This window comes from Cherax quadricarinatus, chromosome 54 (genome assembly GCF_038502225.1).
Source record: "Cherax quadricarinatus isolate ZL_2023a chromosome 54, ASM3850222v1, whole genome shotgun sequence".
In the NCBI taxonomy this organism is placed as follows: Eukaryota; Metazoa; Arthropoda; class Malacostraca; order Decapoda; family Parastacidae; genus Cherax; species Cherax quadricarinatus.
The window spans coordinates 6,276,640-6,301,225 of NC_091345.1; the positions used below are offsets into that span (position 1 = coordinate 6,276,640).

Here is a 24,586-nt window from a genome sequence, read left to right on the forward strand (position 1 = left end):
CCAACCCTAGTGTTGCAACCTGCTTGTTTCCCACACACACCCATACCTCTATCTTCCATCAGTTTAAAATCATAGGCATTTCACCAATGGCCTTCTCAATCGAGTCTGCAAGTGCTACCACCCCTGCCCCAGAGAGATGTACCCCATCCCTTGCATACATATCATGTTTGCCATAAAAGTTGTTCCAGTTGTCAATGAATGGGATTGCAAGTTCCTTGCAGTATCTGTCTAGCCAGCAATTTACACCAATTGCCCTAGACAACCATTCATTTCCTACTCCCCTTCTAGGCAAGATGCTACATATGATTGGGATCCCTCCCTTAGACTTAATGAAATCTATAGCTGACCTGTACTTATCTAGCAGCTCTTCTCTCCTACCCTTTCCAATATCATTTCCACCAGCACTGAGACAGATAATGGGCTTGTTCCCATTACCTGACATGATATTATCCAGCCTGTTGACAATGTCCCCAACACCAGCTCCAGGGAAGCACACTATCTCTCATCTTCTTATTCCTATTACAAAAAGCACGGTCAATATATCTTACCTGAGAGTCACCAACCACAAGAATGCGCTTACCTCCATTAGCAGGGGCAGTAGTACCCTTACCTTCACTGGCCACTGAAGTACATTCATCCTGAAGAACAGAGAAGCGATTTCCTACCTTCAGATCTTCACTCTTAACTTTCCTTACTCTGATGCGCCTCCCATTACTGTGAACCACTCGCCACTTGTAGCAGGTGCTGGGCTGCACCTCACTGCTGGTAGCCGTTGCTACCTCCCCACCTACAGCCTCCTCACAGCGAGAGACAGACTGTACCTCACTGCTAGAAGCCTCATTCCCCACAACTCCAGCCACCTCACACTCTCTCCCAGACCCATTGAGGTGGACATTCAGCCTCCTAATCTCCTCCTGGAGAAGCAAGACCTCCTCCTTCAACTCTCCAACCTCAATTTTTAAAACACTGCAGAAGCAAGCCATGCTTTGTAACCGTCCACGCTAATCCCCAAAGCAGTGGAACTCCCGAGTACCGTCATTGAGGAACCTTAATAAGTTGAAGCAAATTAGTGTGAGTCTGACTACTTAGACGAGACAGCAGGCCTGCTGCAGTGCTCCTTATGTTTTGATGAGAGAGAATATCAACTTTACCAACACCACGTCACCCTATTGGCATACCCTGCGTCATTATGTACTGGAGTGCGATAAAATTAATGAATTTAGAAACAACTCAGAAATGTTCAAGAAATGGCAAAGTAATTTATCCACAGTGGTATATTAAAGACCATTCTGGAGAAATACCCTGACTTTGCTTCCTGTAAATAAAGCATTACCACGTGTGTGTGTGTGTGTATCTGTGCGTGCGCCCTCGTGTGTGTGTGTGTGTGTGTGTGTGTGTGTGTGTGTGTGTGTGTGTGTGCGCGCGCGCGCGCGCGCGCTCGTGTGGGTGTATGACCCACTTAATATTTGTATTTATAACTCATTACAATTGTGACCGGGTATGGACGTGTCAGTAGCTCATTACTTTGTAATTTGTTCATGACTGTAACCATGTATAGGAGTGAGGATGATTCATTACCTTTGTAACTTGCCATGATTGTGACCAGATCTACCTGGAGTTCATTACCACTGTGACTAGTTTAGCTATCAAAACTCTGGGGCTCAGTCCCTTGATCTGTTATGTGCCTCTGTAATCTTTTAACCACCATCCACGGGATAGGTATGGGGTGCATAACAAAGATATTAAACTAAACCCTGACTCTCCACCATGCTAGTTCGCTTGTCGTCAATAGTCACCTGGCGTGTCTCAATAGAATTTTTGATCTCAGTCTTCCTCGGCGGGTCACGACACTGCTGCATTACATCAGCAAAAACTACTGCCACCAGTCAGGAAGTTCGTGAGAATTAAAACCCCTCGTCGTCCTGGAAAAGATACAAATTAAACATTTAGAGAACACAAGTTGGATTGAATCTGATTCGCTCGCGGACCACAACGAGTATTTTATAACCGCGAATTAGTTTCAAAAGGATCATTTTTTTTTTGGCTAATTATAAAGGCGTTCGTGATGTACACAATCTCTCCCTGTACCCACGTGACCGACCAACAGCTAATTAACAATGAACTAGTCGTTTGTCGACAATTATAGAGAATTCTGCTAGTGAAGAGATTGTTGCAAATAGACAATTGCCTTTCCACTTAACAAAAATTTACTTTCTTACACACACACACACACACACACACATATATATATATATATATATATATGCAAATATGCAAAACAACCACTCTGAAAGAATAGAGAAATTCCAAGCGCTTTCGTGACTACTCACATTATCAAGGAACATAGTTCCTTGATAATGTGAGTAGTCACGAAAGCGCTTGGAATTTCTCTATTCTTTCAGAGTGGTTGTTTTGCATATTTTGAAATCACCTGTTTACTGTGATCTTATTGCGCATATATATATATATATATATATGAAAAAATAGTGAAATTCCAAGTGCTTTCGTGATTTCTCACATACCAAGAGGACCTTAACTTTAATTTCAATAGTTTTTCACTGTGGTTATTTTGCATATTACAGTAATATCACCTGTTTACTGTGAGCTTATTGCATATATATATATACAGGCGATATCACCTGTATCACATCAGACAATTTACTCCGCTTTTGATTTAAACAAATGGTACAGCATATAAGCACCGAGAGTGTATGTACATTACGAATTTACTTAAAATTCTGTTTTAGGCATTAAAGTAACTGACTCGTGCTGTCGATAGATTTTAAATCTAACAAATCTAACAAACCAACACGCATAGCTCACACTCACATGCATCAGCAATATGATACTCGCATAGGAAACAATCTGACCTGCTAAATTATTCTTGTTTTGCCACACTCAGCATAAAGTGACTTGTAGAAGAAGACGCACATGCGCACTCCTGAACCGTGCATACTTTGGCCTGTAATAATGGTGGTATTGTGCCTTCTTTTGTTATTTAAGTGCAACTAATGCGACATTTCACTGTGACAAAGTTTCGTATAGGAGAGCGAAACGTTGCCACAGTAAAATGTATTAGTTGTACACCTGGTCTCCAGTCACAACGTGACTCTCACCCCCCGGACCTCCACTCGGACAGTATATTATAATGCAATCTCTAGTATTTTGTAAATAGCTAGTGCTTCAGTCCTGGCTATTAATCTTCATTGATGACATTAAAGATCAGTTGATAAACAGGTGCCAGTCCTCCTTTTTTTTTACGGTGCCTCGTGGCCTGGTCGCTAGAGGTCTTGCTTCGCTCGGCGAGGGTCTGGGTTCTATTCTCGGCGAGGGTAGAAACATTGGGCGTGTTTTTTTTTACACCGGTTGTCTATGTTCACCCATCAGTATAAATTGGGTACCTGGGTGTTAGTCGACTGGTGTGGGTCGCATCCTGGGACAAAACTGACCTAATTTGCCCGAAATGCTCTGCATAACAAGCGGCTTTCTATGCCTTGTACATGTACTTGTCGGGGATATTCCACTCACCCCGTTTCGCGAAGTTCTTTGATGCCGGCTAGGGGTCCTTGATGCCAGCTAGGGGGTCCTTGATGCCGGCTAGGGGTCCTGGATTCCAAGAATCAGAAACAACTTACCCCACCCCCTCTTTCTTTTATCAAATATCACCACCTCTGAGCTCCTGCGGTTCCTGTACTCCCCATGAATGAAATGGCTATAATTTCGTACATAAAACCACCACATTACCTGGCAAAAATTTTGTGTGTGCATGGTGTGATGGATCCATCAATATTAATGAGTTCCCATGAATTTATGAATTTATTTTTCACTTTTGAAGAGAATTATTGCACAAACATGAGAGGGCAGACAACGAGCATTAATATATTGTATATACGTCCCCCTCATGAAATGTTGCCTTTGCTCTATAAATTATTAATTAAGGTGATTATTTGGGAAAACACCATTTGCATAATTATATGCAAAGCCTATAATTGAACTGTCCACACCTGCTAATGTAGACCTCCCCGTCAACACCTGCTAGGATAGGCCTCCCCTGTCAACACCTGCTAGGATAGGCCACCCCTGTCAACACCTGCCAGTGAAGGTCCCCCTCTCTGTCCACACCTGCATGTGTAGGCCTTGCTCCCTGTGTAGGCTACAATGCACACGTCACTCCCTATCCACACTTGTCTGTGTAGGCCTACTTGTTTACTCCTGCTGGAGAAAGCTTCCTTCCTTTTGCATATTTGCGAGCTTATGCCTTCTGAAATGCATGTCTAGGTGTTTCTGCCTGTCTGCTGGTTACTGACTGCTGACCTACTGCAGTACTGCTGACCTGCTATAGTACTGCTAGTTACTGACTGCTGACCTGCTACAGTACTGCTAGTTAATGACTGCTGACCTGCTACTGCAATGCTAGTTACAGACTGTTGACCTGCTACAATGCTAGTTACCGACCTACCACAGTACTGCTGGTTGCTGACCTGTTACAGTACTGCTAGTTACCGAATGCTGACCTACAGTACTGTTAGCCACTGATTGCTGACCTACTAAAGCACTGCTAGTTACTGACTGCTGACCTACTACAGTCCTGCTAGTTACTGACTGCTGACCTACAGTACTGCTAGTTGTCTGCTGACCAGCTACTGTAATGCTGGTTGCTGACTGCTAACCTGCTACAGAACTAATGGTTACTAACTGCTGACCTACAGTACCGATAGTTACAGACGGCTGACCTACAATACTGATAGTTACAGACTGCTGACCTGCTACAGTACTGCTAGTTACTGACTGCTGACCTACAGTACTGCTAGTTGCTGACTGCTGACCTACTACAGTACTGCTAGTTACTGACTGCTGACCTATAGTACTGTTAGTTACTGACTGCTGACCTACTACAGTACTGCTAGTTGCTGACTGCTGACCTACTACAGTACTGCTAGTTGCTGACTGCTGACTTACTACAGTACTGATAGTTACTGTCTGCTCATCTACATTACTAATACTGCTAGTTACTGACTGTTGACCTGCTACAGTACTAATAGTTACTGTCTGCTGACCTACAACAGTGCTGCTAGTTGCTGACTGCTGACCTGCTACAGTGCTGCTAGTTACTGACTTCTGACCTGCTACAGTGCTGCTAGTTACTGACTTCTGACCTGCTACAGTGGAGCTAATGACTGCTGTGTTACAGTACTGCTAGTTACTGACTGCTGACCTACAGTACTGCTAGTTACTGACTGCTGACCTACAGTACTGCTAGTTACTGACTGCTGACCTACAGTACTGCTAGTTACTGACTGCTGACCTGCTACAGTACTGTTAGTTACTGTTGACCTGCTACAGTACTGCTGCTGACCTGCCACAGTACTGCTAGTTACTGACTGCTGGCCTACTACAGTTCTGCTAGTTACTGACTGCTGACCTGCTACAGTTCTACTGGTTACTGACTGCCGGCCTGCTACAGTACTTGTTACTGGCTGCTGACCTACTACAGTACTGCTATTTACTGGCTGCTGACCTACTACAGTACTGCTATTTACTGACTGCTGACCTACAACAGTGCTGCTAGTTACTGATTGCTGACCTACAGTGCTGCTAGTTACTGACTGCTGACCTACAGTACTGCTAGTTACTGGCTGCTGACGTACAGTACTGCTTGTTACTGACTGCTGACCTACGGTACTGCTAGTTACTGACTGGTGATCTACAGTACTGCTAGTTACTGACTGCTGGACTGCTAAAGTATTGCTAGTTGCTGACTGCTGACCTACTACAGTACTGCTAGTTACTGACTGGTAACCTGCTACAGTACTGATAGTTACTGTCTGCTCATCTACATTACTAATACTGCTAGTTACTGACTGCTGACCTGCTACAGTACTGATAGTTACTGTCTGCTCACCTACATTACTAATACTGCTAGTTACTGACTGCTGACCTGCTACAGTACTGATAGTTACTATCTGCTGACCTACAATAGTACTGCTAGTTACTGTCTGCTGACCTACAACAGTGCTGCTAGTTACTGACTGGTGACCTACAGTGCTGCTAGTTACTGACTGGTGACCTGCTACAGTGTTGCTAGTTACTGACTAGTGACCTGCTACGGTGGTGCTAGTTAATAACTGCTGCCCTACAGTACTGCTAGTTACTGACTGCTGACCTAGAGTACTGCTAGTTACTGACTGCTGACCTGCTACAGTACTGTTAGTTACTGACTGTTGACCTGCTACAGTACTGCTACTGACCTGCCGCAGTACTGCTACTGACCTGCCGCAGTACTGCTAGTTACTGACTGTTGACCTGCTACAGTACTGCTACTGACCTGCCGCAGTACTGCTAGTTACTGACCTGCTACAGTACTGCTAGTTACTGACTGCTGACCTGCTACAGTACTGCTAGTTACTGACTGCTGACTGTGAAGACTTACTCAGCCCTGTAACAACTTCAGACAGTATTACCAAGGCTGGCTCCTCCTCAGGAAAATTAATGAATAGAAAAAGAAATAATAATTCACAAAGATAAACACTTTATTATTTATTAATGTAAATATAAAATATTGAAACATGAAGGTGTATCCTACTTGAAAGAAAAATGAAAAATGAAATGAAAAATTGCCATTTGACTTCAACGCTAATATGTACAAGTAAACTGTGGTGTCTGGTTGATGTTGACACCGTCTTGTGGAAACTGTAGCCGTTGATGATCGGGGGGGGGGGTCCACAGGTATTGAGTGGCAACCCAACGACTAGTTCTTCACAGAGTCTATAGCCTTGAATAGTCAGTCCAGATGACAGGAACGCAGGTTCTTTACCACTACAAAGATGAGGGGGTAGTGTCCTGTACAATTAATCAGGTAGGTAGATTATAAGGTGACGTCCCAAGACCGGTTTCAGTCCGTCTCCTTCAACACTTCTCGTTGGTTGGCAGGTGACCCGATCTGTCATTCCAAGCTGGAAAGAGAGACAGGTTACCCACTGCTTAAGAAATCACTCTCCATGATAAGTGTAAGATACTCAAAAAAGGTGGTGATTATCTAAAAGTCTCATGTGGAGCTTAAAACTGAAAGGACTAAATTCATTATTGGTCAAAAGTGAAGCTTTCAACCAATATCCACTAGAAAAGGAGCAGAGGCTTTTACTTACAGTTGTGCTGGGAGCTGTGAGTCAAGTGATTACTGTTTGGCCGGAGCACCACACGTCACCTTCCAGGGTGGGGAGAAAGGGGGGGGGGATAGCGGGAGCTAGACTGACCCTACCTTAACAAGCAGCCGGCAATCAAACTATCGTTACCATATACTCGCTTGCTACTCCTATCTGTTGAACTTTTCCCTCACACTGACCTACTACAGTTCTGCTAGTTACTGACTGCTGACCTGCTATAGTACTACTGGTTACTGACTGCTGACCTGCTACAGTTCTACTGGTTACTGACTGCCGACCTGCTACAGTTCTACTGGTTACTGACTGCTGACTTGCTACAGTACTGATAGTTACTGGCTGCTGACCTACTACAGTACTGATAGTTACTGGCTGCTGATCTACTACAGTACTGCTAGTTACTGGCTGCTGATCTACAGTACTGATAGTTACTGACTGCTGACCTGGTACAGTACTGCTAGTTACTGACTGCTGGCCTGCTACAGTATTTCTGATTACCGATTGCTGACCTGCTACAGTACTGATAGTTACTCGCTTCTGACCTACTACAGTATTGATAGTTACCTGCTGCTGGCCTACTACAGTACTGATGGTTACTGGCTGCTGGCCTACTACAGTACTGATGGTTACTGGCTGCTGACCTACTACAGTACTGATGGTTACTGACTGCTGACCTGCTACAGTACTGTTATTTACTGACTACTGACCTGCTACAGTATTTCTAGTTACTGACTGCTGACCTGCTACAGTATTTCTAGTTACTGACTGCTGACCTGCTACAGTACTGCTAGTTACTGGCTGTTGACCTGCTACAGTACTGCTAGTTATTGACTGCTGACCTACAGTACTGCTAGATAACCTTAACTCTAATCCTGGAATTCCAGGATAACTGGTATTCTCTAATAGTTCGTTTTTCTTTTGATATATATATATATATATATATATATATATATATATATATATATATATATATATATATATATATATATATATATATATATATATATAAGAGATTTTGTTAAATTTTCCCTTAAAATCCACTTTAGTGATCAAGTTTTTTGTTCTTTCCGAAAAGAAATATAATTATTTCTCACCTCTGCATTCTCGTGGTTTATACAAAGTATCAACAAAACAATTTTCACCTCCAGTTACTAATTTTCCAAGTCGTGTGTTTTATTTTATTTTTTATTGTCCCTCTCATCGACTCGTTTCCTCCTGTTCCTTGCGGTCCACGATCTACGTAATTCTAACACAATATTAATCCAGAAACGTGTAATTCGGACACATCTTTGAGCTGGAGAAATCTGTAATCTTCTCGTAGCCTGGGTGATGTCTGTAATTCGGACGCTTCTTGCAATTAGCCGAACTGTGTTTAGGTAAGCTGTGAAATATGTTTACAAGTGATGTTTCTACTGGATGTTATTTTGTGATCACTGCATCGCGGACTGTGCGTTGCCGTCACTGAACCGGCCTGCTAGACCATACACAAATAACCTGCACTTAAGAGAAAGAAGCTTATGACGACGTTTCGGTCGTGTGGCTACTCAGTGGTCCAAGCCAGACCGAAACGTCGTCATAACCTTTCTCCTATGAGCGGGTTATTTGTGTACGTATTGTTTCAATCAGGTATTGTGCCTTTTTTCTTTCCTACTAGGCTACTCCAGGCAGACCGTCTCATACCCATTTCCTACTACTTCTAACCTCATTTTGTCACATTACCTCGTTTTTATTAGTTCGTCTGACTCGTACTATTTACATTATTTATTCTAGCTGGCTCTGTATCACATTAGTTGATACAGAGGGAGGAGACTTCAGCCTGCTGGAAGGAGACTTCAACCTGCTGGAAGGAGACTTCAACCTGCTGGAAGGAGACTTCAACCTGCTGGAAGGAAACTGGAGGTACTAGGACGAGACTTCAAACTGCCATAACCAGAGACTAAGCAGATGTAACACGAGATTCGACTTCTGAAAAGAGACTTTGACCTGCTGAAACGAGATTTTGAACTACCAACAAGAGATAGCGAACTGCTGTAGCGAGACTGAACTGCTAAAACTTTCTAAAGGTTCGCTACGGTTGCCAACATAAATAACGTTAATTTCTACGATTCGCGATATCGTAATACGATTGTAAACAAACCACTAAACGAGCGAGGTCTGAACCCCCACCCGTTCCGTGGTTTAATTTCTACCCTCGACTCTAGCTGTGCTCCTTCGTATTTATGATTACATATGTATATATACATAATAGTGTTAAAATCTGGGTGACTGCCTATAACAAAGTGGTTTTCAGGGTACCTTTGGATCACATGCACTTGCAGCGGTGCGTAAGGTTATAGTGTTATAGTGTTCCTTTGATACTTTATGAACCTTTGTTCTGCTAAATTACATCTGTACTTACTAAAAGTTAGCCAGGGAGGAGGGGCGAGGCGTTTGTTGAAGCAGCTGTGGAAAACGTTGTAGCTTGGGCTACGTTTTCATCCGTAGAAACGTTTATTGATGCACAAACGTTTGTAATTCTGAGTTTATGTCCGAAGAAGCCTGTAATTCTGAGGGAAATGGCGGAGAATATATGTACAGCGAAGTGTATATACAGTGAGGTGTATATACAGTGAGGTGTATATACAGTGAGGTGTATATACAGTGAGGTGTATATACAGTGAGGTGTATATACAGTGAGGTGTATATACAGCGAGGTGTATATACAGTGAGGTGTATATACAGCGAGGTGTATATACAGCGAGGTGTATATACAGCGAGGTGTATATACAGCGAGGTGTATATACAGCGAGGTGTATATACAGCGAGGTGTATATACAGCGAGGTGTATATACAGCGAGGTGTATATACAGCGAGGTGTATATACAGCGAGGTGTATATACAGCGAGGTGTATATACAGTGAGGTGTATATACACCTGAGTATATACACTGAAAGCAGGTAACGTGTATCCTTAATGACTAGTCGATAGGCTTTAAACCCCATTAACCAGGGAGGTGCCCTGATGCCGGTGATGGGCTTTGGATCCAAGGAGCTGAACTTATGCACTCTTTCCTTGGAACGAACCATGTTTATTACGCTAACACAGAACCAACAAGTAATTGACCAATAACACTGATAGCTAACACGTAATAAACCAATAACACTGACAGCTAACACGTAAATAAACCAATAACACTGACAGCTAACACGTAATAAACCAATAACACTGACAGCTAACACGTAATAAACCAATAACACTGACAGCTAACACGTAATAAACCAATAACACTGACAGCTAACACGTAAATAAACCAATAACACTGACATCTAACACGTAATAAACCAATAACACTGACATCTAACACGTAATAAACCAATAATACGTTAAGTCACCACGTTATAAAGCAACACAATGCCAACATCGAATACAACTCAACTAATCTGTTTTTCTCTCTCTCAATACAACTCATCCTCTCACTTCTATCATTACCAGCTAGAAAACACTAGTTTTTCTATTCAACTACAATAAGCCTTAAAATTTTATCTTGGGAATAAAAGGGGGATTATTGATTTTTATTAATTGCTATTATAAATAATGGGGAGTTAAGGGAAGTATGAAATAAATATCTGTGTTGAAACTGGTGGGTACGTTAGTAGTGTAATATTAACTGGTGGGTACGTTAGTAGTGTAATATTAACTGGTGGGTACGTTAGAAGTGTAATATTTACTGGTGGGTACGTTAGTAGTGCAATATTTACTGGTGGGTACGTTAGTAGTGTAATATTAACTGGTAGGTACGTTAGTAGTGTAATATTTACTGGTGGGTACGTTAGTAGTGTAATATTTACTGGTGGGTACGTTAGTAGTGTAATATTTACTGGTGGGTACGTTAGTAGTGTAATATTAACTGGTGGGTACGTTAGTAGTGTAATATTAACTGGTGGGTACGTTAGTGGTGTAATATTTACTGGTGGGTACGTTAGTAGTGTAATATTAACTGGTGGGTACGTTAGTAGTGTAATATTAACTGGTGGGTACGTTAGTAGTGTAATATTAACTGGTGGGTACGTTAGTAGTGTAATATTAACTGGTGGGTACGTTAGTAGTGTAATATTAACTGGTGGGTACGTTAGTGGTGTAATATTAACTGGTGGGTACGTTAGTAGTGTAATATTTACTGGTGGGTACGTTAGTAGTGTAATATTTACTGGTGGGTACGTTAGCTGTGTTACTAAATCATACCTGCGCTATTGCAATGGAGTCCAAAACAGAGTCCACAATGGCGTCAATAATAGCGTCTACAATAGCGTCTACAATAGCATTTACAATAGTGTCTACAAGAGCGTCTACAATAGCGTCTACACAGGGAATCACACTGGGAACCACACTGACACAGGTGTATGCAGGTCGTAATAACAGTGTTTCCACAATATTGTTTTACCACCAAGGGTGAACCTGAATACTTAATAAACTCTCAAAATATACCCAGAAAGGAGAAAGCATTGAACTTCAACACTTTACTGAAAAATACTTGGCTACACTAGGGAATATATGTATTAATACATCAAGAATTAAATAGTGCTTACAAATGGACAAGACTCAGTTCTCTCCTTCGCACCTCAGATGCTGAGACAGCAGGGATTCAGTAAATCCTCCATGTACCACTGTATGTACTCTGTGGAAGAACATACATGGTATGTATGCGGTATATGAGATCACAGGAGCTAGATAACCATGATATCCTAAATATTGTATCCAGGATAGACGCGACGTTGTGAAATATACTCAATACTTTGGCAAAAGGGAACAAATATGGAACAGCAATAGTGATCGTCAAACCAGAAGTCCCGGAACCCAAGCAAAATCATAATTACAATGCTAGGTAGTGTAATTCCTACGTATTGTTCAACTACCTCCTACCATACGTAAGAGACCCCTGACTGTCTTAAAGAACGAGCACCTAAAGTCAGTACTTGACCAGCAGGGCTGTGGTTTGTACGCTGGATTGCGCGCGGCCGGCAGTAACAGCCTGAGTGATCAGGCCCTGATCCACTGTGAGGCCTGGTCATGGACCGTGCAGCGGGGACGTTGACCCCAGGAACACTCTCCAGGTATACTACAGGTATATCCCGGCAAAGACTGTGCCCAGATAGTCAATAAACGTAGAATTATGTACATCCAAGTTCTGGATAGGTAGGTATCATGATAGGAATATCCTGCAATCATCCACAAGATAGATATATTGATCGTACGTAAAATCCTTGCGAGATAAAATCCTCACGAGCAGTAGCACACACTGACTCAACACTAGAGATGTGTAAGATATACAAAACCAGATAAGAACCCTTAGAAATGAAAAGAGAAGAATCAGCCAACCAGAAAAAGGTTCTGGACAAACTGTAGGGTTGGTCAGATAAGTGGCTGCTTGAATTCAGCCCCAGCAAATGCAAGGTTATGAAGATTGGGGAGGGTCCAGAAGACTGGACACAGAGTGTAGACTCTGTGTCCAGTCTTCTGAGTGTAGACTCATGGGACGGAGGTTACAGACCTCATTTAGAGAGAAGGACCTGGGAGTAAACACAGTGCCTAGCATATCGAAGAGGCTCACATCAATTGAACAACATCTGCAGCCAAGACTCGCCTGGCAAATCCGAGAGTGGCCTTCAGGAAAGTCAACAGTCATTCTGGGTGCTCTATGAAACATATGACGGGCCCGTCTTGGAGTACGCAGTACCAGTATGGAACCCACACCTGAGGAAGCATGTTAAAAAATGGAGAAATTGAAGAAGTATGCAACGAGACTACTTGCAGAGTTAAGGGAAAAAAGAGCTAAAATGAAAAGCTAAGAAAACTGAATCTAAGGATACTAGAAGACAGAAAGACCAAGGGGAGACATGTTAACCACATTAACGTGACAGTTCTGTTAATCAGACTGGTTTCTGTGCAAAAAAAACTGGAGAATCTCTTCTGATCGGAAATATATCAGAGTGTTTGACTTAAATAACAAAAAGGCACAATACCGTGACTGGAACGATACACAAATAACCCGCACATAAAAGAGAGAAGCTTACGAAGACGTTTCGGTCCGACTTAGACCATTGATAAAGTCACTGTTGTGTTTGACTTCATTTGTTCTTCCTAGAAACTACATTGGGTAGGCTAAATCACGTCTTGTGTGTCCTTAAGACCATTGTAAATAATCTATATTTTATCAAGCTTACATAAACTTTCTTTATCTTATTTACATATTTACTTCGTTACTTGAAAGCTTTCAGTTTTAATTAGAGAAAAGTTTGGATTAATTTTGGCCTGTGTAGGTCCCAATTTGCTTATTTTTTTAAGAAATTTTGAAATTATGACACTTTTTTTTCATGCCATAACTTCAGCGTCGAATCCTATTATCTTCATTTAACCTACGCTGACAGCTTGATAATGTAACTTCCGAGCGGTTTCAAACTTATGATACTGGTGTATTTTAGGATACTGGTCTCTCAGATAACTAAAGAATGCCTCGTCAGCTTGGCCTCATACCTAATATTTACTAACAATGGTTATAAATGACCATAATTTTTAAAGGGGTGGACCGGTAAGCCAGCGGAAGGCCTCGGTCAGATGACCAAAATCTCCAAAGGCGGGTCATCATCTGACTAAGACCCGCGTCAGGAAACATTTGTCCTGTTTCCTGACGAACCTTACCTAACCTAACCTAATATTTCTTAGTGGAAGGTTTGAATTTGATCTATGCTGTGTACATCCCAAGTTACAGTTTTGATTGAAGAAATCAGGAAATTATTTTCCTTATGATGATTTACGAAGACCTCAAAATTTTCATCTCTAATATTTAACTGCATTACAACACTTACGCTTCACTCTGCACTGTTACAATCGAGTGCATGGAGGTAGAGGGACTGGAATAATGCTGTTTGTAAGTGGGGATACCTTTCATCGAACGTACGGCAACAGAAATACCTCTGTTATTATTATTAGTAGTAGAGGTCACAGTAGCAGAAGTAATAATAGTCGTAGTAATATTTATAGTAATAGTAGGCTTATTATTATTATTATTATTATTATTATTAGTAGTAGTAGTAGTAGTAGTAGTAGTAGTCGCAGTAGCAGCATATAATAACTCTATTACTACCAAAATATAATTTCCATCATTACCATGAATTTTTGCTAACAGTGTTAATGCCTTGTGGTGAAAAATAATTCCTAAACTAACTTAATTAGCAGTAGCTCATTATTCCCTCACACCAACACGCAACAAACGGTCAGAGCTAATTTGTTAATTACCTAAGCATTAATTGATAATTGATGTTATTATTACATTAACATCGGCTGCAAATTGTTACCCAGGTTTCAGAAACACTAGTGTTTTTACCAAGAATCTGAAAACATAATATAATATACGAGATATATTACTGTGGCCGTGCAATTCAAGGTTTTCTCGTGTGGCACAGGTCAATGGATGCTAAAAGATTAGTGCAGAGTGCGGCATTATTTTCTAATGCAGTTAAGTGTTAGCGGTTACCCCAAATTCTTCAATGAAAAAATGGCAAATTGGGACATACACAGCCCTAACCTAATTGAAACATTCCAATAAGAAACACCGAAGAGATATTCTGTTATCTCAGGGGGATCAATATCCTAAAATTCACCGGTACATTATGTTTCAAATCGCTTAGAACTTTCATTATCAAGCTATCAGCGTTGATGAGAGAACGTAATTAGATCAGGCACTTAAAAACTATTGCTGGGAATGCTGTGATTAAATTTTTCCCAATGTCTTCCACTTAATAAGGCAAACATGGACTATATATATATGTCGTGCCGAATAGGTAAAACTGGCGATTTTGGCTTAAATAGCAACGTTCTTCTTGCCGAATAAGGCAGGCGAATATATATATATATATATATATATATATATATATATATATATATATATATATATATATATATATAATATAATATATGGGGACGGTCAAGATTCCCAGGCAGCGCTCTAGTCCACTCGGCCACACAAATACCACATAGACTGGGTAGCCTGGTTCACAAGCCATGTAACTTTCCCAGCCCGGCCAGGTCAGTCAGCCTCAAGCATGGATTCAAGTTATTTCAATCTCCTCCTGTATGTTCTGACCTCTCAAGCGATTTTTATACCAATGAACCACGCAGAAACAAGCGGGTATATACAGAGAAAGATAGCAGTCAGCTGGATTCAAAACTACTACTTAGGACGGTATATAATATATATATGTATATTGTATATGTATAGTTTGGAGCGAGGACGTAGTAATCCCTGGAGTCCTGGATCACCATGTCAAGAGTATGGTGAATGGAACAACGCTTACACTGGAATAATAGCTTCTAGGTCTCCGTCAGCCTGCCTCGGAAACACGTGTGCGCACACACACACACGCACACACACACGCACACACACACACGCACGCACACACACGCACGCACACACACACACAGGGATGTTAGGAAGTATTTCTTTAGTCATAGAGTTATATATATATATATATATATATATATATATATATATATATATATTATTTTTTATTATTTTTTTATTATCACACTGGCCGATTCCCACCAAGGCAGGGTGGCCCGAAAAAGAAAAACTTTCACCATCATTCACTCCATCACTGTCTTGCCAGAAGGGTGCTATATATATATATATAATATATATATAAATATATATATATAATATATATATATATATATATATATATATATAGGTAGTAGGTTGGTAGACAGCAACCACCCAGGGAAGTACTACCGTCCTGCCAGATGACTGTGAAACAAAAACCTGTAACTGTTTTGCATGATGGTAGGATTGCTGGTTTCTTTTTCTGTCTCATAAACACGCTAAGATAACAGGGATATCTTGCTACTCCTACTTACACTTTGGTCACACTTCACAGACACGCACATGCATATATATATATACATACATCTAGGTTTTTCTCCTTTTTCTAAATAGCTCTTGTTCTTTTTTATTTCTTCTATTGTCCATGGGGAAGTGGAAAAGAATCTTTCCTCCGTAAGCCATGCGTGTCGTATGAGGCGACTAAAATGCCGGGAGCAATGGGCTAGTAACCCCTTCTCCTGTATACAATTACTAAAAAAAGAGAAGAAGAAAAACTTTATAAAACTGGGTTGCTTAAATGTGCGTGGATGTAGTGCGGATGACAAGAAACAGATGATTGCTGATGTTATGAATGAAAAGAAGTTGGATGTCCTGGCCCTAAGCGAAACAAAGCTGAAGGGGGTAGGAGAGTTTCAGTGGGGGGAAATAAATGGGATTAAATCTGGAGTATCTGAGAGAGTTAGAGCAAAGGAAGGGGTAGCAGTAATGTTAAATGATCAGTTATGGAAGGAGAAAAGAGAATATGAATGTGTAAATTCAAGAATTATGTGGATTAAAGTAAAGGTTGGATGCGAGAAGTGGGTCATAATAAGCGTGTATGCACCTGGAGAAGAGAGGAATGCAGAGGAGAGAGAGAGATTTTGGGAGATGTTAAGTGAATGTATAGGAGCCTTTGAACCAAGTGAGAGAGTAATTGTGGTAGGGGACTTGAATGCTAAAGTAGGAGAAACTTTTAGAGAGGGTGTGGTAGGTAAGTTTGGGGTGCCAGGTGTAAATGATAATGGGAGCCCTTTGATTGAACTTTGTATAGAAAGGGGTTTAGTTATAGGTAATACATATTTTAAGAAAAAGAGGATAAATAAGTATACACGATATGATGTAGGGCGAAATGACAGTAGTTTGTTGGATTATGTATTGGTAGATAAAAGACTGTTGAGTAGACTTCAGGATGTACATGTTTATAGAGGGGCCACAGATATATCAGATCACTTTCTAGTTGTAGCTACACTGAGAGTAAAAGGTAGATGGGATACAAGGAGAATAGAAGCATCAGGGAAGAGAGAGGTGAAGGTTTATAAACTAAAAGAGGAGGCAGTTAGGGTAAGATATAAACAGCTATTGGAGGATAGATGGGCTAATGAGAGCATAGGCAATGGGGTCGAAGAGGTATGGGGTAGGTTTAAAAATGTAGTGTTAGAGTGTTCAGCAGAAGTTTGTGGTTACAGGAAAGTGGGTGCAGGAGGGAAGAGGAGCGATTGGTGGAATGATGATGTAAAGAGAGTAGTAAGGGAGAAAAAGTTAGCATATGAGAAGTTTTTACAAAGTAGAAGTGATGCAAGGAGGGAAGAGTATATGGAGAAAAAGAGAGAAGTTAAGAGAGTGGTGAAGCAATGTAAAAAGAGAGCAAATGAGAGAGTGGGTGAGATGTTATCAACAAATTTTGTTGAAAATAAGAAAAAGTTTTGGAGTGAGATTAACAAGTTAAGAAAGCCTAGAGAACAAATGGATTTGTCAGTTAAAAATAGGAGAGGAGAGTTATTAAATGGAGAGTTAGAGGTATTGGGAAGATGGAAGGAATATTTTGAGGAATTGTTAAATGTTGATGAAGATAGGGAAGCTGTGATTTCGTGTATAGGGCAAGGAGGAATAACATCTTGTAGGAGTGAGGAAGAGCCAGTTGTGAGTGTGGGGGAAGTTCGTGAGGCAGTAGGTAAAATGAAAGGGGGTAAGGCAGCCGGGATTGATGGGATAAAGATAGAAATGTTAAAAGCAGGTGGGGATATAGTTTTGGAGTGGTTGGTGCAATTATTTAATAAATGTATGGAAGAGGGTAAGGTACCTAGGGATTGGCAGAGAGCATGCATAGTTCCTTTGTATAAAGGCAAAGGGGATAAAAGAGAGTGCAAAAATTATAGGGGGATAAGTCTGTTGAGTGTACCTGGTAAAGTGTATGGTAGAGTTATAATTGAAAGAATTAAGAGTAAGACGGAGAATAGGATAGCAGATGAACAAGGAGGCTTTAGGAAAGGTAGGGGGTGTGTGGACCAGGTGTTTACAGTGAAACATATAAGTGAACAGTATTTAGATAAGGCTAAAGAGGTCTTTGTGGCATTTATGGATTTGGAAAAGGCGTATGACAGGGTGGATAGGGGGGCAATGTGGCAGATGCTGCAAGTGTATGGTGTAGGAGGTAGGTTACTGAAAGCAGTGAAGAGTTTTTACGAGGATAGTGAGGCTCAAGTTAGAGTATGTAGGAAAGAGGGAAATTTTTTCCCAGTAAAAGTAGGCCTTAGACAAGGATGTGTGATGTCACCGTGGTTGTTTAATATATTTATAGATGGGGTTGTAAGAGAAGTAAATGCGAGGGTCTTGGCAAGAGGCGTGGAGTTAAAAGATAAAGAATCACACACAAAGTGGGAGTTGTCACAGCTGCTCTTTGCTGATGACACTGTGCTCTTGGGAGATTCTGAAGAGAAGTTGCAGAGATTGGTGGATGAATTTGGTAGGGTGTGCAAAAGAAGAAAATTAAAGGTGAATACAGGAAAGAGTAAGGTTATGAGGATAACAAAAAGATTAGGTGATGAAAGATTGAATATCAGATTGGAGGGAGAGAGTATGGAGGAGGTGAACGTATTCAGATATTTGGGAGTGGACGTGTCAGCGGATGGGTCTATGAAAGATGAGGTGAATCATAGAATTGATGAGGGAAAAAGAGTGAGTGGTGCACTTAGGAGTCTGTGGAGACAAAGAACTTTGTCCTTGGAGGCAAAGAGGGGAATGTATGAGAGTATAGTTTTACCAACGCTCTTATATGGGTGTGAAGCGTGGGTGATGAATGTTGCAGCGAGGAGAAGGCTGGAGGCAGTGGAGATGTCATGTCTGAGGGCAATGTGTGGTGTGAATATAATGCAGAGAATTCGTAGTTTGGAAGTTAGGAGGAGGTGCGGGATTACCAAAACTGTTGTCCAGAGGGCTGAGGAAGGGTTGTTGAGGTGGTTCGGACATGTAGAGAGAATGGAGCGAAACAGAATGACTTCAAGAGTGTATCAGTCTGTAGTGGAAGGAAGGCGGGGTAGGGGTCGGCCTAGGAAGGGTTGGAGGGAGGGGGTAAAGGAGGTTTTGTGTGCGAGGGGCTTGGACTTCCAGCAGGCATGCGTGAGCGTGTTTGATAGGAGTGAATGGAGACAAATGGTTTTTAATACTTGACGTGCTGTTGGAGTGTGAGCAAAGTAACATTTATGAAGGGATTCAGGGAAACCGGCAGGCCGGACTTGAGTCCTGGAGATGGGAAGTACAGTGCCTGCACTCTGAAGGAGGGGTGTTAATGTTGCAGTTTAAAAACTGTAGTGTAAAGCACCCTTCTGGCAAGACAGTGATGGAGTGAATGATGGTGAAAGTTTTTCTTTTTCGGGCCACCCTGCCTTGGTGGGAATCGGCCGGTGTGATAATAATAATAAAAAAATAATATATATATAACTCTATGACTAAAGAAATACATCCTATATATATAAAATGTATAAAACTAGAAGTAAATAATATAAAAAAGTATTCAGACCCTCCAAGGACTCTTCAGTTGTTACATGGACTGGCTGGAAGGGTCTGGGGGAAGTATTTAAAAGACTCCTCCACTGAGGAAACAAATTTTTAAAGGGGGAAGGGAAATAAACCTCATGAATGGGAAAAAAAAGACACCAGGCAGCGGTACATACGAATAGTAATGAATCTTCCCAGTTGATGGTGTCTCTTGGGGGGAAAGTAAAGATCTAAACTGGATTGTTTTCCTTTATATTTCTCTCCGGTCTAGTCAACAGCCGCCCCGAGGAAGGGGCACGAGCCACCATTTTTCACCTCTTGCATTTCAAAATAAATCTGCACAGTGATTAGTTATTTAACTTTCGTGTGCAGGCAAACACAAAATAATTAAGTTTTAATCTGATGACTTACTAAGTTGAAGCTGGTCCATAACAAGATCTGTAGTGTTCCTCTATAACATTGATTGTCTATCAAAACAGAAACGTTTTGTTTTATTGAATATGTTGCTGTTGTTGCTTTTGTTTCTAGTCATCTTCTTCGTTACCCTTTTCTCTCTTTTCTTTACTTTTTTACTTCGTTGTTTCTCTTTGTCTAAGTTATGACTGCTTAACTTATTTCTACTTCTTCCTCTTTCACCATCTCTATGAACACCATCTACTTCTGGTAGATCACCATTACCACCACCATTGCCATAACCACTACCATTACTATTCCTACAACCACCATTACCACCGCCGTTACCATTACTACCACCACCAACAGTACTTTCACCACTACTGCACTTTCTGGTATTGAATTTTAAATATTTAGTGTTAGCGGGTGAAGTGGCTGAGTACGGTGGAGTGTAGTGGAATGTGGAGTATGGTGGAGTGTAATGTGGAGTATGGTGGAGTATAATGTGTAGTATGGTGGAGTGTAGTGGAATGTGGAGTAAGGACGCCCTAGTAGTGATCAAAGAAACTAATTACCACATACGCAAGTGCCTTGAATCAGCACTAATCGCTGTTTCTAATACTATTAAACAAAACAAAGGCAGCTTCACCATCTCTGAAGTTTTAGTAAGAATCCTCCTGAAAACAGTAAACCTTGCCATCACATAGTCTCTCCTGTTAATACTACACAAGAACATTACAGAGGATGAACACTGAAACAGACTTTCTTTAATCCAACCTTCAATAGAAATATTTGTCTAACCTATTTTTATGCTACCCAAGTAATAGCTTTTATATCCTTTTACTCAAGTGCAAGTTAATTGTTCTACCATATTGTATTACTACTACTACTACTACTACTACTACAACTTATATCACTACTACTGCTACCACTAGTATTACACTTCACTCTCTGCCTATATACACCCTCTGTGTCCGTGTAGTGTTTGTAACGGCTTGATAAAGCTCCTGGAGAGCGAAACGTTGCCACAATAAAATGTCATATTAGTTGCACTTATGTCCTTTTACTTTACTTGTCCAGTATTACTTATCACTTACACACAGGATGTTCCAGAGATGGGACACAATAACAAGGGGCCACAGTTGGAAGTTGAAGACTCAGATGAACCACAGGGATGTTGGGAAGTATTTCTTCAGTCACAGAGTTATCAGGAAGTGGAATAGTCTGGGAAGTGATGTAGTGGAGGCAGGATCCGTACATAGCTTTAAGAAGAGGTATGATAAAGCGCATGGAGCTAGAAGAGTGACCCAATAGCGGCCAGTGAAGAGGCGGGGCCAAGGGCTATAAATCAACCCCTGCAACCACAACTAGGTGAGTACAACTAGGTGAGTACAACTAGGTGAGTACACACACACACACACACACACACACACACACACACACACACACACACACACACACACACATAGGGTTGAAGAACTTCCTGCGGGAGGTCCAGTGGGACAGAGAACTGGCAGGAAAGCCAGTAAATGAAATGATGGAATATGTAACAACAAAATGCAAGGAGGCAGTGGAAAAGTTTATTCCCAGGGGCAACAGTAACAACGGGAAGACCAGAACGAGCCCCTGGTTTACCCGACGGTGTAAGGAGGCAAAAACAAAGTGCAATAGAGAATGGAAAAAGTACAGAAGGCAGAGAACACACGAAAATAGGGAGATCAGTCGCAGAGCCAGGAATGAGTATGCACAGGTAAGGAGGGAGGCCCAGCGACAGTATGAAAATGACATAGCATCGAGAATCAAGACTGACCCGAAACTGTTGTATAGCCACATGGGGAGGAAGACAACAGTCAAAGACCAGGTGATCAGATTAAGGACAGAAGGTGGAGAACTCACAAGAAATGATCAGGAGGTATGTGAGGAGCTGAACAGGAGATTTAAGGAAGTTTTTACGGTAGAGACAGGAAGGGCTGTGGGAAGACAGCACAGAAGGGAACATCAAGAGGGAATATACCAACAAGTGTTGGATGACATACGAACAACTGAGGAGGAGGTGAAGAAGCTCTTAAGTGACCTTGACACCTCAAAGGCGATGGGACTGGACAACATCTCCCCTTGGGTCCTTAGAGAAGGAGCAGAGATGCTGTGCGTGCCTCTAACCACAATCTTCAACACATCCCTTGAAACTGGGCAACTACCTGAGAAATGGAAGACAGCTAATGTAGTCCCCATATTTAAGAAAGGAAACAGAAATGAGGCACTAAACTACAGACCTGTGTCTCTGACATGTATTGTGTGCAAAGTCATGGAGAAGATTATCAGGAGGAGAGTGGTCGAACACCTGGAAAGGAACAAGATTATAAATGAAAACCAGCATGGGTTCATGGAAGGCAAATCTTGTATCACAAACCTCCTGGAGTTTTATGACAAGGTAACAGAAGACACGAGAGAGAGGGGTGGGTAGATTGCGTTTTCCTAGACTGCAGGAAGGCCTTTGACACAGTTCCCCACAAGAGATTAGTGCAGAAGCTGGAGGATCAGGCGCATGTAAAAGGGAGGGCACTGCAATGGATAAGGGAATACCTGACAGGGAGGCAGCAACGAGTCATGGTACGTGAAGAGGTATCACAGTGGGCGCCTGTTACGAGCGGGGTTCCACAGGGGTCAGTTCTAGGACCAGTGTTATTTCTGATATATGTGAACGACATGATGGAAGGAATAGACTCTGAAGTGTCCCTGTTCGCAGATGACGTGAAGTTGATGAGAAGAATTAAATCGGACGAGGATGAGGCAGGACTGCAAAGAGACCTGGACAGGCTGGACATGTGGTCCAGTAACTGGCTTCTCGAATTCAATCCAGCCAAATGCAAAGTCATGAAGATTGGGGAGGGGCAAAGAAGACCGCAGACAGAGTATAGGCTAGGTGGACAAAGACTACAGACCTCACTCAGGGAGAAAGACCTTGGGGTGACCATAACACCGAGCACATCACCGGAGGCACACATCAACCAAATAACTGCTGCAGTATACGGGCGCCTGGCAAACCTGAGAATAGCGTTCCGATACCTTAATAAGGAATCGTTCAAGACACCGTACACTGTGTATGTTAGGCTCATACTGGAGTATGCAGCACCAGTCTGGAACCCATACCTGGTCAAGCACGTCAAGAAGTTAGAGAAAGTACAAAGGTTTGCAACAAGGCTAGTCCCAGAGCTCAAGGGAATGTCGTACGAGGAAAGGTTAAGGGAAATCGGACTGACGACACTGGAGGACAGAAGGGTCAGGGGAGACATGATAACGACATACAAGATACTGCGGGGAATAGACAAGGTGGACAGAGATAGGATGTTCCAGAGAGGGGACACAGGGACAAGGGGTCACAACTGGAAGCTGAAGACTCAGACGAGTCACAGGGACGTTAGGAAGTATTTCTTCAGTCATAGAGTTGTCAGCAAGTGGAATAGCCTAGCATGTGAAGTAGTGGAGGCAGGAACCATACATAGTTTTAAGAAGAGGTATGACAAAGCTCAGGAAGCAGAGAGAGAGAGGACCCAGTAGCGATCAGTGAAGAGGCGGGGCTAGGAGCTGAGTCTCGACCCCTGCAACCACAATTAGGTGAGTACACACACACACACACACACACACACACACACACACACACACACACACACACACACACACACACACTCTACCAAAATTTTCTGCCGATACCGATATTTTGACAACATTTTACCATGTTGGAGATACACGGGAATGCCTTTTACTCAACTGGTATTAAATAACCCCAGGGAAGTTAAATATCCAGTAATATAATTTCCCCGTGATGCAAATGTCATTATTCATTAATAATTCACAGGCTCCCACATGAGGCTTACAGACTGATAAAAAAAACAATGAAATTTCTGAGTCTCTTTCTATTTAGTAATCTGAAGAGCTGGTCAGAAATCAATTATAAAAAATTTTAGTTTTCGAACCTGGTTTCTGGCAATTTTCGCTTATATTAAATATGAAGAAAAATTATCTAAGCACTCATAAGTATCTTAAAGCTGTATATAAAAAAATGAAACCTGACAAGCTTACTTAACTATAATAATTGGAAGCTGAAAATAATGATCACTTCTCTTTACTATTAAACAAAATTAACTGATGAAGTGCACTTAAAGCAGAAAAAATTGCATTATTCTAATTCCTGAAATTAAAAATAAACACTATGTATTTTGACAGATAATATTAAAAATTCTTTCAAATGAGAGTTGAGGAACTTCATTATCTTCCCAGTTTTGGAGATTAATCTGATCCTACGACTCTCTGAAGAATGAGACATTTGTGCAGCATTTTGGGACTTGTGGAAACGTTTTGCCAGCCAGTGTCGTCTTCAGTCCACTCTGTGGCGAAACATCACGGCTTTCACTCTACTGGAGAATGCGGGTGAACTTCGATATTTACTCACTAGATTTGCCACACGTTGAAAGGCTATTATATTTTATCTCCTCCACTCTAGCTGATTTCCTCCTTCAGGCAATAACGCGATTGTCCTATATTTGTCTATTTCCATTTTTTTTGTGATAACATGAATACCAGCGGATTTTTTTTCGTTTGGATTCTACTTTTTTCTTTGTCACTTGGAAAAGAATCCCGAGGCAGA

At 41.5% G+C, this 24,586-nt stretch overlaps 1 long non-coding RNA gene across 2 annotated transcripts in view; it reads right to left on the reverse strand.

The window, feature by feature from the left end:
* LOC138854302 (uncharacterized) overlaps positions 1-24,586 on the reverse strand; it is a 366,881-nt gene that overhangs the window by 16,790 nt on the left and 325,505 nt on the right. For both annotated transcript variants that reach the window (XR_011393499.1, XR_011393500.1), the window contains exon 3: positions 1,797-1,922. This is a non-coding gene — a long non-coding RNA (uncharacterized lncRNA). The remainder of the gene's footprint in view (positions 1-1,796; positions 1,923-24,586) is intronic.